Genomic DNA, 17953 nt, shown 5'->3' on the forward strand with positions numbered 1-17953 from the left:
GAAAATACAAATATAAATAAGAAGCTGACAGTATTCGGTAAGTATTATTAGAAGATAGCGACTGCTACATGACACTATGAATGTGAAGATGGGACGTGATACTTGCGTTAGCTGTTAATTTTATTGGACACGGTAGTGGACATAACGATTGTTTCAATAAAATGTTGTTGTTATTGTTATCATTTTCCCTCAGATATAAAGTTTCAAGACTTTGAGATATCTGATGAAACTAGGTGTTCGTTTGTTTATTATCATTTGTTAACAACCCGGTATTTATTTAAACTTATTTGGTCCTTTCATGGCATATGGCTATAAAGAAATATATTATGACATAACAACTGAGTGAGCTCTTGACAAATTTTGTCGAGAAGAGCGTAGCATTCATTCGGCTACATTCTTACATAATATATATAGTTCGTCTGTGTATTTTCTCTGTTTCTACTTCATGTATGGAGTTTCACATCTTATGTTGGTTAGAGTTACTTGCTAACTTACTGTTATACATTAATTTAGAAAGAAATATAAACGATTACGAAAGGGAATACAATAGAGAAGTGCAAAAGACGACAAATTGCGTGATTGGGACGTCATTCCCGAACATATTTCGTGCCCTCAAAAATCTTTGCTACTACATTACTGTCCGTGTTTTGTGGTACATAAGTTTGTTGATATCTGTTCTCAGCTATGAACTTTATTAAATCTCGTAACAGAAGTAGCCGCGTAACATGAAATCAGTATGTTGTGTTTTTCTTCGAAATTTACAAAATATAAACCCAATGTCCAATCTCTATTAGCGGTAATGCAGCTGCAGAAGTCTCACTGATATAGAATAAGAAAAGTAATCACATATATTTGTCAGACTGATATTTTTCCAAATAGTGAATCTGTCTTTACATGTTTAAAGGATTTATTATTGTGTATTTTTGCTTTGAAAGTAGCAAAGCGTTGTTTTTAATTTTGGTCGGCACGCGAGAGAATTTTGTAATTAAATTTAGCCGATTTTTGCACGCAAGCCATAAAAGGTTGCCCAGGCCTGTTTTATACCTTGCACAAAATTGACTCCCCTTACGTTCTGGTTGCACCCCTGGTTTCAACAGTTCAAAACTTTGGGGTTTGACAAAATCCCCTGAGTAATAAAAGAGTTCTCTGATGGCTCGAAGAAGTTACGAATCACTGATATAAGAGTTTGCTAAATCAGGGCTTCCAAAACTTTTACAATTCGATGCAAGCCCGGCGCTTCTCAGATCCTATGCAATTTTTCAAAATGGTGAGATTTATACGTTTCACTAGTGTTAATAGTTGTGTTTTGAATCAAAAGTATGAAATGTACATTAGATATACCGGTAGTACTCTGTGTGTGAAATTCGAGTATTCTTTTCAACCCCAAAGCTTCGTTGCTGCGTCTCACCTGCGGCGTCGATACCCCAGTTTGTGTATCTCTGCGCTAAATATCTAGTTTTTATCAATTGTTACTATCGGTCTGCACTTGTCTTGAAAAATTAAATATGATTTTCACATGTAGCTCAATTATATTGCTATGAATGTTATGTCTCCAACGTTTTGTTTGGACGGAGAAATTAGTGCAAACTGGACATTCAAACAATCACAAGTAATATTAAGCAAATGCCGACTGTCATCTGCATTGTTTATATTATTTGTGATCACGTGTCAGAAGCGTGATCGGCTCATGGCGATCCAGAGTTGACCTGGAATACCTGCACTAATTAAAAACGTAGATTACTAATTAGCGTTTTCGTCCACTCTTCACGCGGAAAGCCACAAGCGACAACGCCCCAGTAGCAAACGTACTTGATGGAGTGCGGTCGATTTTGTGTGTGGCTGGTGCTAGAATATTACGCCAATTCTTTATTACGTTGTCTCTTCGGAACAATATTCAGGTGAGCTTAATTGTAACTAATGTTTCTACTTTCTACTGCTTTCATTTTTTGTCTGTATGAAAGATCAACTTTTGGGGCCCAGTACAATGCTGTTGCTCGCTGTCTCAATTTTTGTCCGTATTGTTTTTATTAAAATTGTTGTAAAGTCCTGTTGATTTAGGGGGAAATCTCATTTTACTTTTAAAGTGGAATACGAATGTAACCCAATCTGAGATTCATTCTAACTTGATGAGTTAGTAAAAAATAAAAAGTTGATAGAATAGCTCTGCTGTTTCATCCATAAGGTCATGGATATTTTTGCAGGAGCATTCACATATTATATTCTAGAAAGGAGATCATCGCGTCGCTGCACTCCCCACGTATACTAGTACCCGAACGCCATGATCATCACTTTTATTACATTTTCAAATCCATGGATTTATATATACTTACCATTGCTTTTATATTTTAGCTATTGTGGCTAGATTTAGTCTCGTTTCCGCCATTAGAAGTGCTAAAGTTCTGCAACAGTTTATTATTAATTAATATCTCAACTTTTCATATGCAGAATTTCAAAAGTGGAAAAAGTAATGAAGATGAGAAACCGAGGAAAAGTCTACAAGTAAATAATATTTAAACATTTTTTAATTTATATAGTAGGGTACAATATTACAATATTTGAGGCGATGTATCTATACGCATTTATTTTCAGCTTTCTTAAACACTTGTTGAAAGTTGACAAAGCATCATACTACTTTATCAATAAGAGAAATTCGTCTGAGTGAGATGGAAGCCTATCGAGTCTGACCAGCAAAGCAAGTATGTAATTTAAAATATTTTGATTCTTTCGATTTAATTTTCATATTTAGGTTAAATCTAAGAACATTTCGTACAAACTCCCATTGTTGAAAACAAAACGCCTCCGATAACGATCAACATAACAAATTAGTAATTTTCTGGATTGGGTTTGGGTTAGGAATGCAGATTGCGCTGGATATTCAGATTTTCAAATTGTCCTTTAACCACAGCTATAGATAATTACGTATTTGTTATTTTGAAAATTGGTGGAGGTGTTTTTATCAAGTCTCATATTTTGGGCTACACCTGAAGTACGCGTACTATGATGGCGGACAGCCGAACGTAGTATGTGTACCAGGTTAGGGTTAGGCTATAATTTTATTCTAATTTTCCTTATGTTAGTTTTATTATGAGTTCGAGGACTAGCCAAGTGACTCCCGTAGTATTTCTATCTAAAATTATGGCCTAACTGTAACCTTGTATACATACTACGTTCCATTTTTGCATTATTGTCGAGTGATCCTTACGAAATATCCCAATATAGTATGCTAAAACAGTGCTCTTCAATTTTTCACTACATGTTACACCTGTTCAATTTTTTATTTTATTCGTATATAACTCGCAAATAACAGAGGGTATTTAATAATATAAAGTAGAAAAAGTTGTTTGCTGAAGTCATGATAGAAGTCTTACTCTGTTCACAAAATATTATGTGTGCTAAATTTATAACTATAGCTCGTAATCGGAAATTTGCGAATATCGTAGTCGCAGAGTTTCCTGCATATCTTTCCACCAATTATTTTTTTGCATAGTATGGTTCTATTTGCTCATGTAATTCATCTCGCAAATTTTGTGGCCGGGGGCACCCAAACACCCGTTGAATTAGTAAATCCCGGTGTACACTGCCCGAAAAATATATTTGAATTTTGCTATAGCTGTCTACCGCGGGTGGGCAAATTACGACCCGCGGGTCGGCCCAACCTTGCTGAAAATCACCGTATACCAATAGTTATTTGCATGCTCGGGATCCGACTTGGTATACACTGGGGTATGGGTATATTGTATTCTCGGTTAAATATCCCTGCAATGAAAGATCATTCCAAATAAGCACTATTTGTATATTTTGAGGAAATCTGCGACAAATTATCTTTTTGACAACGATTGTCCGCCTCGTGGCCCATCGTTGTCGCGCGTGTTTATTTTTAGAAAATTTGATGCTGCTTGGGACCAACGTTGTCAGGCTTAATCCTACACGCACAAATGTGTTTCCTGGATTTCTAACTCACTACTGACTTTTATTAGCAATATCCAATAAATTCAACATGAAAATGTTCTATAAATTCTCCATGCTACAAGTTCAACCACAAGCAATGTATTTATAATAATGATAAGAGAATATAGAATTGAATAGGAAAATTTGTTTTTACGTGTAGAAGGTAATTTAATTGGAAAATGCTGCTTAACTGCTCAGTTGGCTGGACACTCGTGCGATGCAGGTACGGTACCGTCTGACCGTACCGGTACCCATGCAATCACTCATGAAAGAATGGGAGATACGGATAATCTCGTAGAATATAGACTACTGAAACACTCTCTGCGCCTGCCCCATACCGTACAGCCGTAACGTACCGATCCAGACAAATGATGAATCGCCCGTGCTCAACCATTTATTTCAAGCCATGCCTCGACTCACTATATTCTACTAGGATCGAGGTATGGATTGAAATAAATGATTGAGCACGGGCGATTTATCATTTGTCTGGATCGGTACGTTACGGCTGTACGGTATGGGGCAGGCGCAGAGAGTGTTTCAGTAGTCTATATCCTACGAGACTATCCGTATCTCCCATTCTTTCATGAGTAATTGCATGGCTACCGGTACGGTCAGACGCAAAGCGACTATAACCGACTACAGGTATTTGGTAAGACGGTACCGGCATCGCGAGTGTCCAGACAACTGAGTAGTTAACCAGCATTCTCCAATTAAATTACCTTCTACACGTAAAAACAAATTTTCCGAATTTTCGTATTCAATTCTATATTCTCTTATCATTATTATAAATATATTACTTCTTGTTGAACTTGTAGCATGGAGAATTTATAGAACATTTTCATATTGAATATTGCTCGAGAAAATCAGTAGTGAGTTGGAAACCCAGGGAACACATTTGTGCGCGTAGGATTATGCCTGACAACGTTGGTCCCAAGCAGAAGCAAATTTTCTAAAAATAAAAACGCGTGACAACGATGGGCCACGAGGCGGACTATCGCTGTCAACCTTTTTATTTTCTTTTTATTCAATTTTTTTTTTTTTTTCTCCAATTTTTTTTTTAATTTTTTTTTTTTTCCTATTTTTAATTTTTTTTTTTTTTTCAAATTTTTTTTTCATTTTTTTTTCAATTATTTTTATGTTTTTTCACAACTATTTTTTTATTTTCGGTTTTTTATTTTATTTTTATTTTCAATTTTAAGCGTGACAACGATGGGCCACCATAGAAGTCTTACTTTGGTCACAAGATAGTATATGTGCTAAATTACTGGTAACCAAAAAAAACGTAAAAATTGACGTTGATTTATAACTATAGCTTTTGCTCAGAAATTAGCGATACTAAAAAACTATTCCAAATAGGCAATATTTGTGACATTTGGGCAAAGCACCACTGCGAGGTCATAATTTTTATGGCAAAGTCCATAGTCTATTGGAACCACACCGTTTTCATTTCGTAGAATCGCACCATCGATTCAATTAGTCTGCAATACTGTTATTTGGAATTTAAAAAGGTAGAAATAATCATTCTGAACAACCCACTGACCGGACCAATAAACAGAGAATATGGTGTAATGAGTATGGCAATGTCAATAGCGGTGTTTCTTAACTTGGGTTCGATTGTACCCATAGGGTTCGGGTGAGCTGTAACCGGGGGTTCGATGAAGGTTCTCTGAAATAATTTTACGAAATCTTTTCTTTACTCTTGCTTTTTACTTAATATGTAAAATTTACTATATTCCACTGCAGATAAGCAAACTTCCACGTTTAGCTGCTTAATTGGGAATTCGTGATAGGCATAACAATTAGAAATTTTTATTATTTTTGCGCCTCAATCCAAAGTCGCCAATGGTAGGAGCTATAGCTGTCATACCATCGATATACGCCACTGATAATTTGAGAATGAACTAAAATAACATTTATTTTCAGCTTTCTTCAACACTGATTGAAAGTTGGTATGGCAGTACATCATTTCACCAAAAGAAATGCCTCGTCATTTATCTGGTATTCATCACTGAGTGAGATGGAAGCCTATCTAGTTTGATCAGCAAAGAAAGTATGTAATCGAATTCTTTTGATTCTTTCAATAAAATTTGCATATTTGGGTTCAATCTACGAATCTTTTGAACAACTCCTATATATTGCGCAGGTAAATACCAAAGTTTCAATTTATTCTTAACTCTAACTAGATAGTTACTAATTTAAAACTTGATCTAGGTGTTTTTATCAAGTCTCAGTCTTGCATTTTTGTCGAAGGCTCTAAACGAAAGATCCCAATCTAATATACTAAAATATTGCTCTTGAACCTTTTATTACATGTTACTTAGTTCTTAATTTTTATTTTTTTCTTATGTACCTCGCAAATAACAAAGGATATTTAATAAAAAAAAGTAGAAAAAGGTTGTGAAGTGAAGTAATGACAAAAGTCTTAGTCGGGTCGCAAGATATTATGTGTGCTAGGTATATTAACAAACTACGTCAAAATTGAATTTCGTTTATGACTTTATCTTGTGCTCAAAAATTAGCGAATAACGTAGCCATATACTTTTCTATATATTTATCCGCCAACAATTATTTTTTGCATAGTATGGTTTCTACTCGCTCATTTAATTCCTCTCGCTGAATTCGTGGCTTAAACAGACAAACACTTTATGAATTTATTGAGTCCCAATGTTGAACGCGACTTATGCGCTTTTATAAACTCAAAACGGGCCGTGATATTTCATCGAATCAGACTATAGCTGTATACCAATTGTTATATGTAGGCTATACCCGGGATCTGACTTGGTATACATTTGGGTATATAGTATGCCCGGTCGAATATCGCTGCTCTAAAAGATCTTTTCTAAAGAGCAATATTTGTATTTTTTTGGAAATCGGCGTCAAATTATTTTTTTGTGTATACTGAGTATAAGTTTATCGTCTAGCAGAAAAATTGCATTTATTCGTTCCCCTTTAGGCCAATTAAAGCACCAATGCGGGCTCATAAATTTTTATGGCAAGGTCTGCCCAACAAAACCTTAATTTGGCGTTAAAAAAAGGTAGAAATAATCATTCTGAACAGCTCACTAACGGTACCAATTACCAGTGAATATGGTGTTATGAGTACGGCACTGTCTATAGCGGTGTTTCTTAACTTGGGTCCGACTGTATCCATGGGATTCGAGGGAGCTGTTCCGGGGGTTCGATGAATGTCGTCTGAAATATTTTTATGAATTTTTTTCTTTATCCAGCTTTTTACTTATGTGATATTTACTATATTCCGCTGCAGATATGCAAACTTCCACGTTTAGCTGCTTAATTTGGAATTCGTGATAAGGCACAAATATTTTATTGTAACAATTTACGATTAGAACTTTGCCAATGGTAGGAGCTATAGCTGTCATACCAATTGTTATATGTAGGCTATACCCGGGATCTGACTTGGTATACATTTGGGTATATAGTATGCCCGGTCGAATATCGCTGCTCTAAAAGATCTTTTCTAAAGAGCAATATTTGTATTTTTTTGGAAATCGGCGTCAAATTATTTTTTTGTGTATACTGAGTATAAGTTTATCGTCTAGCAGAAAAATTGCATTTATTCGTTCCCCTTTAGGCCAATTAAAGCACCAATGCGGGCTCATAAATTTTTATGGCAAGGTCTGCCCAACAAAACCTTAATTTGGCGTTAAAAAAAGGTAGAAATAATCATTCTGAACAGCTCACTAACGGTACCAATTACCAGTGAATATGGTGTTATGAGTACGGCACTGTCTATAGCGGTGTTTCTTAACTTGGGTCCGACTGTATCCATGGGATTCGAGGGAGCTGTTCCGGGGGTTCGATGAATGTCGTCTGAAATATTTTTATGAATTTTTTTCTTTATCCAGCTTTTTACTTATGTGATATTTACTATATTCCGCTGCAGATATGCAAACTTCCACGTTTAGCTGCTTAATTTGGAATTCGTGATAAGGCACAAATATTTTATTGTAACAATTTACGATTAGAACTTTGCCAATGGTAGGAGCTATAGCTGTCATACCCAAAATCGAGAATGAACTAAAAATACATTTATTTTCAGCTTTCAGAAACACTGATTGAAAGTTAGAAAGACAGTACATCGTTTTATCAAAAGAAATGCCTCGTCATTTGTCTGGTATTATTCACTGAGTGGGATGGAAGCTGGTCGATTCTGGTCAGCAGAGGAAGTATGTAATCGAAATCTTTTAATTTTTTTTTTTGTTTGATTTGCATATTTAGGTTCAATCTAAAGATCTTTTGCACAACCCTATAGATTGCGCAGAGAAATAATAAATTCTCAATCTGTTCCTAAAACTAACTAGATAGTCGCTGATTTGAAAATTAGCGTCAAAGTTTTTGTACGAAAGACCCCAATCTAATATACTAAAATAGTACTCTTGAGTCTTTTACTGGATGTTACAAATTTTGCGATATTTATTTTCTTCGTATATACCTCGCAAATAACGAAGGTTATTTAATAATATAAAATAGAAAAAAAAGTTGTTTAGTGAAGTCACGACAGAAGTGTTACACTTGTCACAAGATATTATGTGTGCTTAATTACTGGTAACAAAAAACGTGAAAAATGGCATTGATCCATACCTCTTTTAGCGAATTAGCGAATAACGTAGCCGCAGACTTTTCGGGGTTCTCCCGTAGTATATAACCAAGATGGCGGACACCGGATTAGGGTTGGGCCATAATGTTGTTCCAATACCCTTATTTTAGTTCTATTACGAGTTCGGGGACTAGCTGAGTGACTTCCGTAGTATTTGTAACAGAAATTGTGGCCTACGTTTTATCGAATATCACATATTTGCATCAGTTTTGACGGCTTTGTACGAAAGATCCTAATCTAATACACTAAAATTTGGCTCTTGAACATTTTACGACGAGTTGCATCTTTTTTAATTTTTATTTTCCTCATATGTACCTGAAAAATAACGGAGGGTAATTTAATAATACATAGTAGAAAAAAAATGTTTAGTGAAGTCATGATAGAAATCTCACTCTGTTCACGAGATATTATATGTGCGGAATGAATGAAAAACGTAAAAATTTACATTGTTGACTTATATTCGAAAAACGTAGACGCAAACTTTTCTGTATACTTTTATATAATTTGGATGGTTTGGTTTCTATTCGCTCATGTACCGTAATTCATTTCGCAAATTGCATCGACGTGGGCGAACAAACACTTTAATTAGCAGACTTGTGAATGGATGGGACAGCACACATTTGTATTTCAAAATATCACGAAATATTTGAGACACCCAATTTTATATAAGATTACGTTTTGTGTGCCAACAAAATTACCGTTACGTCTTTACTGTTGCTATCCCAACATGATGTTATTTATTCCTATATTTTATATGAATCCTATGAGATCTAATATTCCATCAAAATTTCGATATATCATTTTTTACTCATGAGAACACGGTTTTAAAAACTGAATAATGTAGTAGACTTGGAAAAACTAGGACAGTCCGTTTATCGTTACCTGCACGTACTGGTAAGGTACGCTCTTCAAATTCGTTCAGGATACCGTATGATTTTAGGGAATTAGATAGTAAAACATCTCGTTATGGACTTTGTGTCCTTGAGTTTGGGCATAGCTCTCTTGTTAAATATAAAATAGTTCTAATTTTTTTTCAAGTTAACAAAGTCAATGAATTTTGTCTTTTTGCATGTTTCTTTTCATATGCAGTCCTGTTTAGTAAACGCTTAACCTAAATTTAACAATTTTTATTGAATTGTGTTTCATTGGGAATCCCATGGACATGCCTGTGAATTAGTGAGTCTCGATGTTGAACGAGACTTGTGTGCGTTCAAAAACACAAAACGGGCCGGGATTTGAATCAAGCTATCGCTCTGACATAGGCAATCTATGTTCCGCGGGCCAAATCCGACCTATTGGGTAATTCTGTCTTGCCGGCCAGAGGCTGCCACAACGGATCTAAAACAAAATTTCGAAGTTTTAGCTGAAAATAACTTGAGGAATTTATGAAATTATGACTAAATTTAGTGTTGGCACCGGGGTCATTGTTTTCCACTTCATAAAATGTAACATTTACGTCACACGTACATGGCCCGCCAGCAAAATTTCTGGCACAAGGTTCAAAACCTTGCCCGCCCCTGCTAAGTATTGCTGTATACCAATACAATATTTATTTGTATACCCGTGATCTGATTCTGTATACACTTGGGTATCTAATATAACAGATCGAATATTACTGCTCTGAAAGATCTTTTCTAATAGGTAATATTTGTATTTTTGGGGGGAAATCGCGTCAAATTATCGTTTTGTGTATATTGAGTATAATCTTATCGTCTACCAGAAAAATTGCATTTCTTTGTTCCTTTTTTTGCTAGTTTAAGCACCAATGCGCTTATATTATAATTTACTATGGCAAAGTCTGTTAGAATCAGACCATTTTAACTTCGTATAATCGCACCATCCATTTAACTATTCTGCCCAACAAACCCGTAATTTAGCGTTAAAGGGAAGCAACAATCATTCTGAACAACCCACTAACGGGACCAATACCCAGTGAATACATTGTAATTAGTACGGCACTGTCTATAGCGGTGCTTCTTAACTTGGGTCTGATTTTATCCCTGGGATTCAGGGGAGCTGTTCCGGGGGTTCGATGATGGTTTTCTGAAATAATTTTACGAAATCTTTCCTTTACCCAGCAAAAATTCTACTGCAAATATGCAAACTTCCACGTTTAGTTGTTTAATTTGGAATTCGTGATAAGGCACAAATATTTTTTGTGACAATTTAGGATTAGAACTGTTTATTATTTCGCCGCAATTCAAAGTCGCCAATGGTAGGCCGAGCTATAGCTGTCATACTTTAGATACGCCACTGATAATTTGAGAATGAACTAAAAATACATTTATTTTCAGCTTTCTGAAACACTGATTGAAAGTTAAAAAGACAATACATCAGTTCACCAAAAGAAATGCCTCGTCATTTGTCCGGTATTCATCACTGAGTGAGATGGAAGCCTATCGAATCTGGTCAGAAAAGCACGCATGTAATCGAAATATTTTGATTCTCTCAATATAGTTTGCATATTTAGGTTCAATCTTTTGCACAAACCCTATAGCTTGCCATGGAAATTAAAAAAGTTCAATTTGTTTTTAACCCTAACTAGATAGTTATTATTTAAAACTTAGTGTCAAAGTATTTGTACGTATTCCGATCTGATATACTAAAATAGTGTTGTTGAACCTTTTACTACGAGTTAGATATTTTTCAAATTTTTTTCTGTATGTACCTCTCAAATAACAAAGGTATTTTATTAATATAAAATAGGAAAAAGTTGTTTAGTGAAATAAATCATGACAGAAAGCTTACTCTGGTCACAAGATATTATGTGTGCTAAACTAAACAACTATGTCAAAATTGACATTTTCAATGTATGACTATAGCTTGTTCTCAGAAATTTGTAAATAACGTAGCCGCAGATTTTTCTGTATATGTTTTCGCAAATAGTTATTTTTTTCCATATGTACTATGGTTTTTACTCGCTCATCTCGCAAAATTCGTTGGCGTGTGCAGACGAACACTTATGAATTAGTGAGTCCCGATGTTGTACGGGTGCATTCAAAAACACAAAATAGGTCGGGAAATATTTTCGAATCATGCTATAGCTGTAGTGCATCGTATACCAATTGTTATTTGTATACCCGGAATCAGACTTAGTATACACATATATTACAGTATAGTATACTCGCACTACAGCACTAAAAAATTACTGCACTAAAAATTATTCCAAATAGGTAATCTTTGTAGTTTTTTGGCGATATCCGCAACAATATTACTTCTTTCTATTTTGAGTATAGGCTTACCTTATAGCAGAAAAATTGCATTTCTTCGTTCCTCTTTTTGCGGTTTAAGCACAAATACGCACTCATAATTTTTTACGGCACTTGGGTATATAGTATACCCGGTTGAATATCACTGCACTAAAAGATCATTCCTACGAGTTAATATTTGTAATTTTGGGAAATCTGCGTCTAATTATTCTTTTTGTATATTGAGTATAAACTCATCTTATAGCAGAAAGATTGCATTTCGTCATTCGCTTTCTCCAGTTTAAGCACCAATACGCACCTATAAATTTTTATTGGCAACGTCTGTTCGAACCAGACCATTTTAATTCCGTATAATCGCACCGTCGATTTAACTATTCTGCCCAACAAAATCGTAATTTGGCGTTAAAAGATAGGAACAATCATTCTGAACAACCCGTTAACTAGAGCAATATTCCCTGCTGTGTCCTATAGTCTGATGTGGAGATGTACCGATGTTTCGGTATCGACAATTACGGTCAATTTTTTGGCATTGGTATTGTATCGGTATCGGCTAAATGTATACCGATATTTCCGATATATTTAGCTTTTATGTAATTAAAAATGTTTTAAAATTTAAGTAGATTTGAACTATGAGCCATGCACGTCCCCACCGCCGCGAGTATAAACGGGATTCTGACCTGTTTTTAGCTATTTCAGCCAAACTAGTTCAACTAATTCGGATATTTTGCTGCCAAAATTTTATATAGAAATTTTAAAAATTTCATGCATGCAATTAGAAAGAAATTTGAAAATTCGTGGCTTTTTGAATATGTAAAATACAAAATACGACGTTGTGAGTTTTCAAATCGAATACCGAGATCACTAGCGTCAGTTTACAAGGAACTCGAACCAATTAACGCTTCCCGATCGCAAACATCAATTTCTTTTTATGTAATATATTTCTTTTTCAATTTCAAATGATGTGTATTATGAATAATGTGCAGAGGAACTTTGTGAGGCCCTCGCTACTAATGCAAAAATGTAACATTTGAGAAAAACACCACGTTTTAAAAAAAATTCGGGGGAAAACGGAAATTTCCAAGAAACTGTCCGCCGCACTTATACAGGCCACTAGGCTTGCACGTAATTTACGGATTTACGGAATTACGTAATTATTTAGAGTTACGGAAGGGAAGTTACGAATTACGTAAAGTCGTAATTTTGCATTGAAACGAGCTTTCTTCAAAGCAGTCAATTTCGTCGATTGCGAAAAATGAAAGCTCAACAAGTAGAAGAAGTTAGCTTTCCGGTATTCGCAGCTGTTTATTTCTCTTTTCTCTCTCTTGTTACATAGGTGAAGGAAGGCATGACGCGTTGCCATTTACTAACCTATTATCAACTTATCTGGCATGGCCAATGTAAATTATTAACGTAGTTAAGGGGGAAGAACTGAGTAGGGCCGTTTGACGCCAACACACCTGGTTTTAACTTCTCCCGCAACTTAACCGTAGATAAGGGATTGCGTTGAGACCGATTGACGCCAACACACCTGGTTTCAACTTCTCGCGCATCTCATCTAGCATGGCCATGGCCAATGTACATAATAACCGTAGATAGGGGGAAGAATTGTGTTAAGACCGATGGACGCTAACACGCCCGGTTTCAACTTCTTCGGGTGAAATGACTAATGAACGCGGGAGATCAATCTATCAAACATTTGTATCCATTTTATTTACTTGTTCCAGTTTTCCGTTACTTATGGTATATATGTTCCGTTTCTATTTTATTCTATTTTATAGTCACGCGGGGAATAGTGGGAAATTCCCCACAAAGTGTGGATTAGCAATGCTTAACCATTCTTTATTGTTAATATCAACACTTGATATATGAACATGGAATATCATACTGTTTTTGGCTGTTTTATTTCGGACTTGGGGTATAAACAGGAAAATATCCATAACCTTTCAACACGACGATCTTGCGAAATTTAACGAAGAGCTTTCGCGAAGAATTGGAACCAAATAAACGAAAAGAGCGATTGATCACTCGCGCCAATACCTCGCCGTGATAATTAATGTCGCACTTATCAAATAGCAATATGACGACAAAAGAGAGATTGCGTAATGAACCAACGCAACTTCGTCTTCTCGGCATCGGTAAAGCGATTGAGACGGCAGAGAAGCAACAAAACGACGGATTCCTCGAGGACCGCTAAAAATTTAACTGCTATCATATATAATCAAATATGAGCCAGTGTGTTTATTCTGTGCGAGATCCATTTTCTATTACAAAATCTTGATGTTCTGTTAATGGTTTTATCGTTATATATCAGTCCGGACTTGGCCTTGCTCATGATGTTTTTCACAATTCCTCTCAATATTTCGGCCATATATGATTAACTGTCTTACCAAATGCGGCAACTTATTTTGATTTATCGTCGACTTTAATACCACCGGCACTAGACCAAACTTGTGTCAATCTTGGCCGATAGGATCGCCGACTTGAGTTAGCAAATAAATGTCGTGAGTGTAAAATAAATGTCACAAAATGCATTGTGTTGCGATATAACTTTGTATTTTCGGAGAAGGCATATCATATAAGTTCGGTATTTAATATACGCAAATAAATAATATTTGATCTAAATTTATCGCAAATAATGTTATAAACATTCAGTCCGCGAAATGATTAAATGTAAAATGAAGCATGGTAATCGGAATATCGTCAATAAGTCGACATCAATAATTATTATTATAAAATGCTAACAAGGCAGTAATGTCGGATAATGCAGAAGACGCTGCAAAAACAAGTCTTCGTCGCGAGGAAATCGCAAGTATAATCAAACGAGAGAATACGCTCGTCGTTGGTTAATAAATTAGAAACCCGTAATTTTTTTTCAGTACTAAGGTGGTTTTAAAAAACTATCGTTTCCATAAATATCCGTATACCAGTGTCGCCGTGTCGGTAATGATAAAATAAAATTGATCGCATAAAAATGGGACGGTTAATTTGCGAAGGGGATAAAGGAAAACCAAAGCTAACACAAAAGATAAAAATCAGAATAAAATTAATTTGAATTCACTCCTTGATATTTGTCTTTAACATCTGCCGCCGGCGTGTAGTACTGCCAAGAATATGAAAACCCAACTTCAATGTCCCATTCGGAAAAGAAGTGGATTCAATTGGTTGTTATGATAGGTTTAAATGCGTGAAAAAATATCGCAATTACGGGGTCATTACGTAATTGATTTTGCCGTAATTACGGAATTGAGTTTTGTCAATTACGTGCAAGCCTACAGGCCACATACGAAAAAGCCTACTTTTCCAATGGATAATGTTTTTTTTGTTATGTTGTCGGGTAATGATTTTGTAGTTGCCCAAAGTATTCAATTGACGACTTATCAGAGTCTATTTATAATGTCTTGCTTTAATAATTTAATTGTGTGTTTAATGTAACCTGCGGTAGCGCCGACAAAAGCACATTTCTACAAAATATCGCGGCAACCCACGGCCATAAAAAGTGTTTCAAACTAAAGTTAAAATTAATTACTATTATTTATGTCATAGTTTGTTCCTTCTATTATTGCGGAGCACTGGCTAAGCTTGTGCGTGCACAGAATAAAAAACAGAATGAAACAAATTCATAAAACATAGGAAAGAGATGAAATTATAATTATATGACAAAATGTGCGCATGTATTAAGCTGTGGTTGAAATTCGATTTGTTAATTTGACAAGTTTATTCGCAGGCGTTTCTTCATAAAGTTCGTTGCGTTTGATACTACTGTATTTTAATTATTTTTTGGTGTCAAGACGCCTGACTGGTTTTTACATTTTCATTTTTGTCGGTATAAAACAGTGTGCTGGTGTGAATGATTTAAACTCGTTTTCCCAATATAACATCTTTCATTTTGTCGCTGTCGCATTTTTTTTCTGTTCCTAATATCAATTGATTAATTGGAATAAAAGAGTGAAAGTTAAGTGTAACGTTTAGAACACAACAGGTCTATTCTACTTTTAAGTTATTTAGGCAAAAACTATTTTACTATTCAATATACTTGCTCACACCGAAATATGTTAATTAAAGCTCGTAAATTGTTTATGGGTGTGTTCGCTGTTTATTTATTCATTCATGTTGGCTAGCAATAAGCACTTTCAAAAACTTTTATGCAATCTTTGGGCTTTGAGGGGAGTGTATATTTGTTAAAATAGATTTGTATATAACGAATATATTGACGGGATTTAGTGTAAAGTCTGATTCGTTCGAATCATCTCTTTAAATCATGGATGTAAAACTTTTTTCGCAGGCGTGACTGATATCAATACCTGGGTAAAACCGCGGGCCGCATCTTAATTTAACATACCTAGGCTTTCTATTAGTTGCAGGTACAAAAAAGTGTGTTTTTGTTACTGATCTTAATGCATCATTAGGAGTCCTTGCAAAAATTATGATTTAAAAAGCATAAATGTCTGAACACTCTTCTTAAAATTGTCTAAAAAAAAATTCTGTGAGAAATTTGCTGCTAGAATTTTTTGTCGACTATTTTATACAAATTTGCTCTAATGGAAGTGTTAGCAATTTGATACCCATTTTTTAAGTCTTCTTCTATCAAGCGGTTTCATGACGCCCATCTAAAAATAAAAAAAATATTGAGTCGAAAAGTGCCGTTTTTGAAGCTATGACTTTTTTCAAGTGTGAAAAGTGTTTTTTTGTTTTAATATGTTTTCGGTAAAAATCGCCAAGATTCATTTCCAAATATTTGCTGTTGAATCTTATTTTAGATTAGATTTAGACAAAATTAACTAATAGAATATCATTTAGCTATTATATCTTGTATCTATTTTTGTAAATTTTTTAAACTGCTTTATTATTGCCTAATCTCAATTGCATATTTTTACTAATTCATTAGATAGATAATATTAATTCATTCATGGACATAGTTAATAAATTGAACATAAGCTTTGCAACGCAAGGAAATCAGATTAAACTAAATTAAGTACTTGTTTCTCTGGCCACGCACCATTCAAATTAGCACTTCTCCGTGGGCGCACAATTATTTGGCCCGCGAGCTGCACTTTAAATCATCTTTCGAATATTTTTTTTGAATACATCAAGGATTTCAAAATTTATTTAATAAAAAAGTATTGCTTATACCCGTCAAATATTATGAAATTCATAAAAAGTATTTGAAATCAAACATTTGCCCGTACCGAACGAGCATTTGACCATAACAATTCGTTACAACTTACGAAAACTTTCAAATTGTCCTACTTCATATGAAATTCATGTAATCCAAATTTTAAAACGTCCGAAGAAAAGGAAGGATTCTACCTTTAAAATTAGAAGATGTATGAAGCATGCCCCAATAAGATGGAAATTTTGTCCCCATTGTTGTTCGGTTGTGAATTGATTCAATTATTTGCAGTTGCATCTTTGCACCCTTACTGTCGTCAATTGATAGTAACTGGGGAAAATGGAATGCTTAATTTTAGATGTAGCTTCTGCTAGTTAATTAAACAAAATCTTGAGAGTTTATTTTGTTCGTCCTTTCAGTTTCGTCATGGTTTGTCTGTTTCTTTGTCCGCAATATTGTTCCGCCATGAATTGAATTAATTAATTGCAGTTGCAAATTTCTCTTACCATCGCCCATCGGTAGCAACTGGGGAAAATGGAACGCTTGATTTTAGATGTAGCTTCTGTTAGTTAGGCTAAAACAATCTTGAGTAATGAACTTGCTTCGCTCTTTAAAAGTCGTTGTGTTGGGTTCATTTTCTCTAAATCTGACTTTTCAGAATTCGCAGTCCGTATGTCGGTCAGTCGCAAATTTAGGGGTTCGAGGTATTTTTCGACTTGTCAAGAGTAAGAAAGTATATATTAAAAGTAGGAAAGTATATATTGACTAGTTGTCTGTTGACTCACCTATAAATTTGGATTAAAAATGCGTCAAATTAGTCTTAACTGCTCGACCCAGATTTGTTTGGTAGCAAGTAAATTCGAACTTTTATTTATATCATTCAAATTCGTACTAAAGTTAAATTTTTCAAATTCAATTCCAAACTCCGTTGCAAGATAGTCAACATAGCAAACTTCAATTAAAATGCCATACAAAGAAGACATGATTATGAAACATAAGAATGTCTAGTGGGATAATTCTGGGAAACGAGTCATTCAAAAAATAGAGTTATTACAATTAATTTTACGA

General features: G+C 34.8%; 1 long non-coding RNA gene across 2 annotated transcripts; it reads left to right on the forward strand.

Annotated features, from left to right (window-relative positions):
* The first annotated feature begins 1515 nt into the window (after positions 1-1515).
* Positions 1516-11037, forward strand: LOC120338326 (uncharacterized). Of its 2 annotated transcripts, none has more exons than XR_013478083.1 (4): positions 1516-1898; positions 2446-2499; positions 2590-2696; positions 10861-11037. It is a non-coding gene; the product is annotated as an uncharacterized LOC120338326 (long non-coding RNA). The 2 variants fall into 2 exon arrangements; XR_013478084.1 differs by lacking the exon at positions 10861-11037 and adding an exon at positions 5872-5971.
* The last annotated feature ends 6916 nt before the right edge of the window (positions 11038-17953 follow it).

The sequence above is a fragment of the Styela clava genome, chromosome 10, assembly GCF_964204865.1.
Source record: "Styela clava chromosome 10, kaStyClav1.hap1.2, whole genome shotgun sequence".
NCBI classification, from domain to species: domain Eukaryota; kingdom Metazoa; phylum Chordata; class Ascidiacea; order Stolidobranchia; family Styelidae; genus Styela; species Styela clava.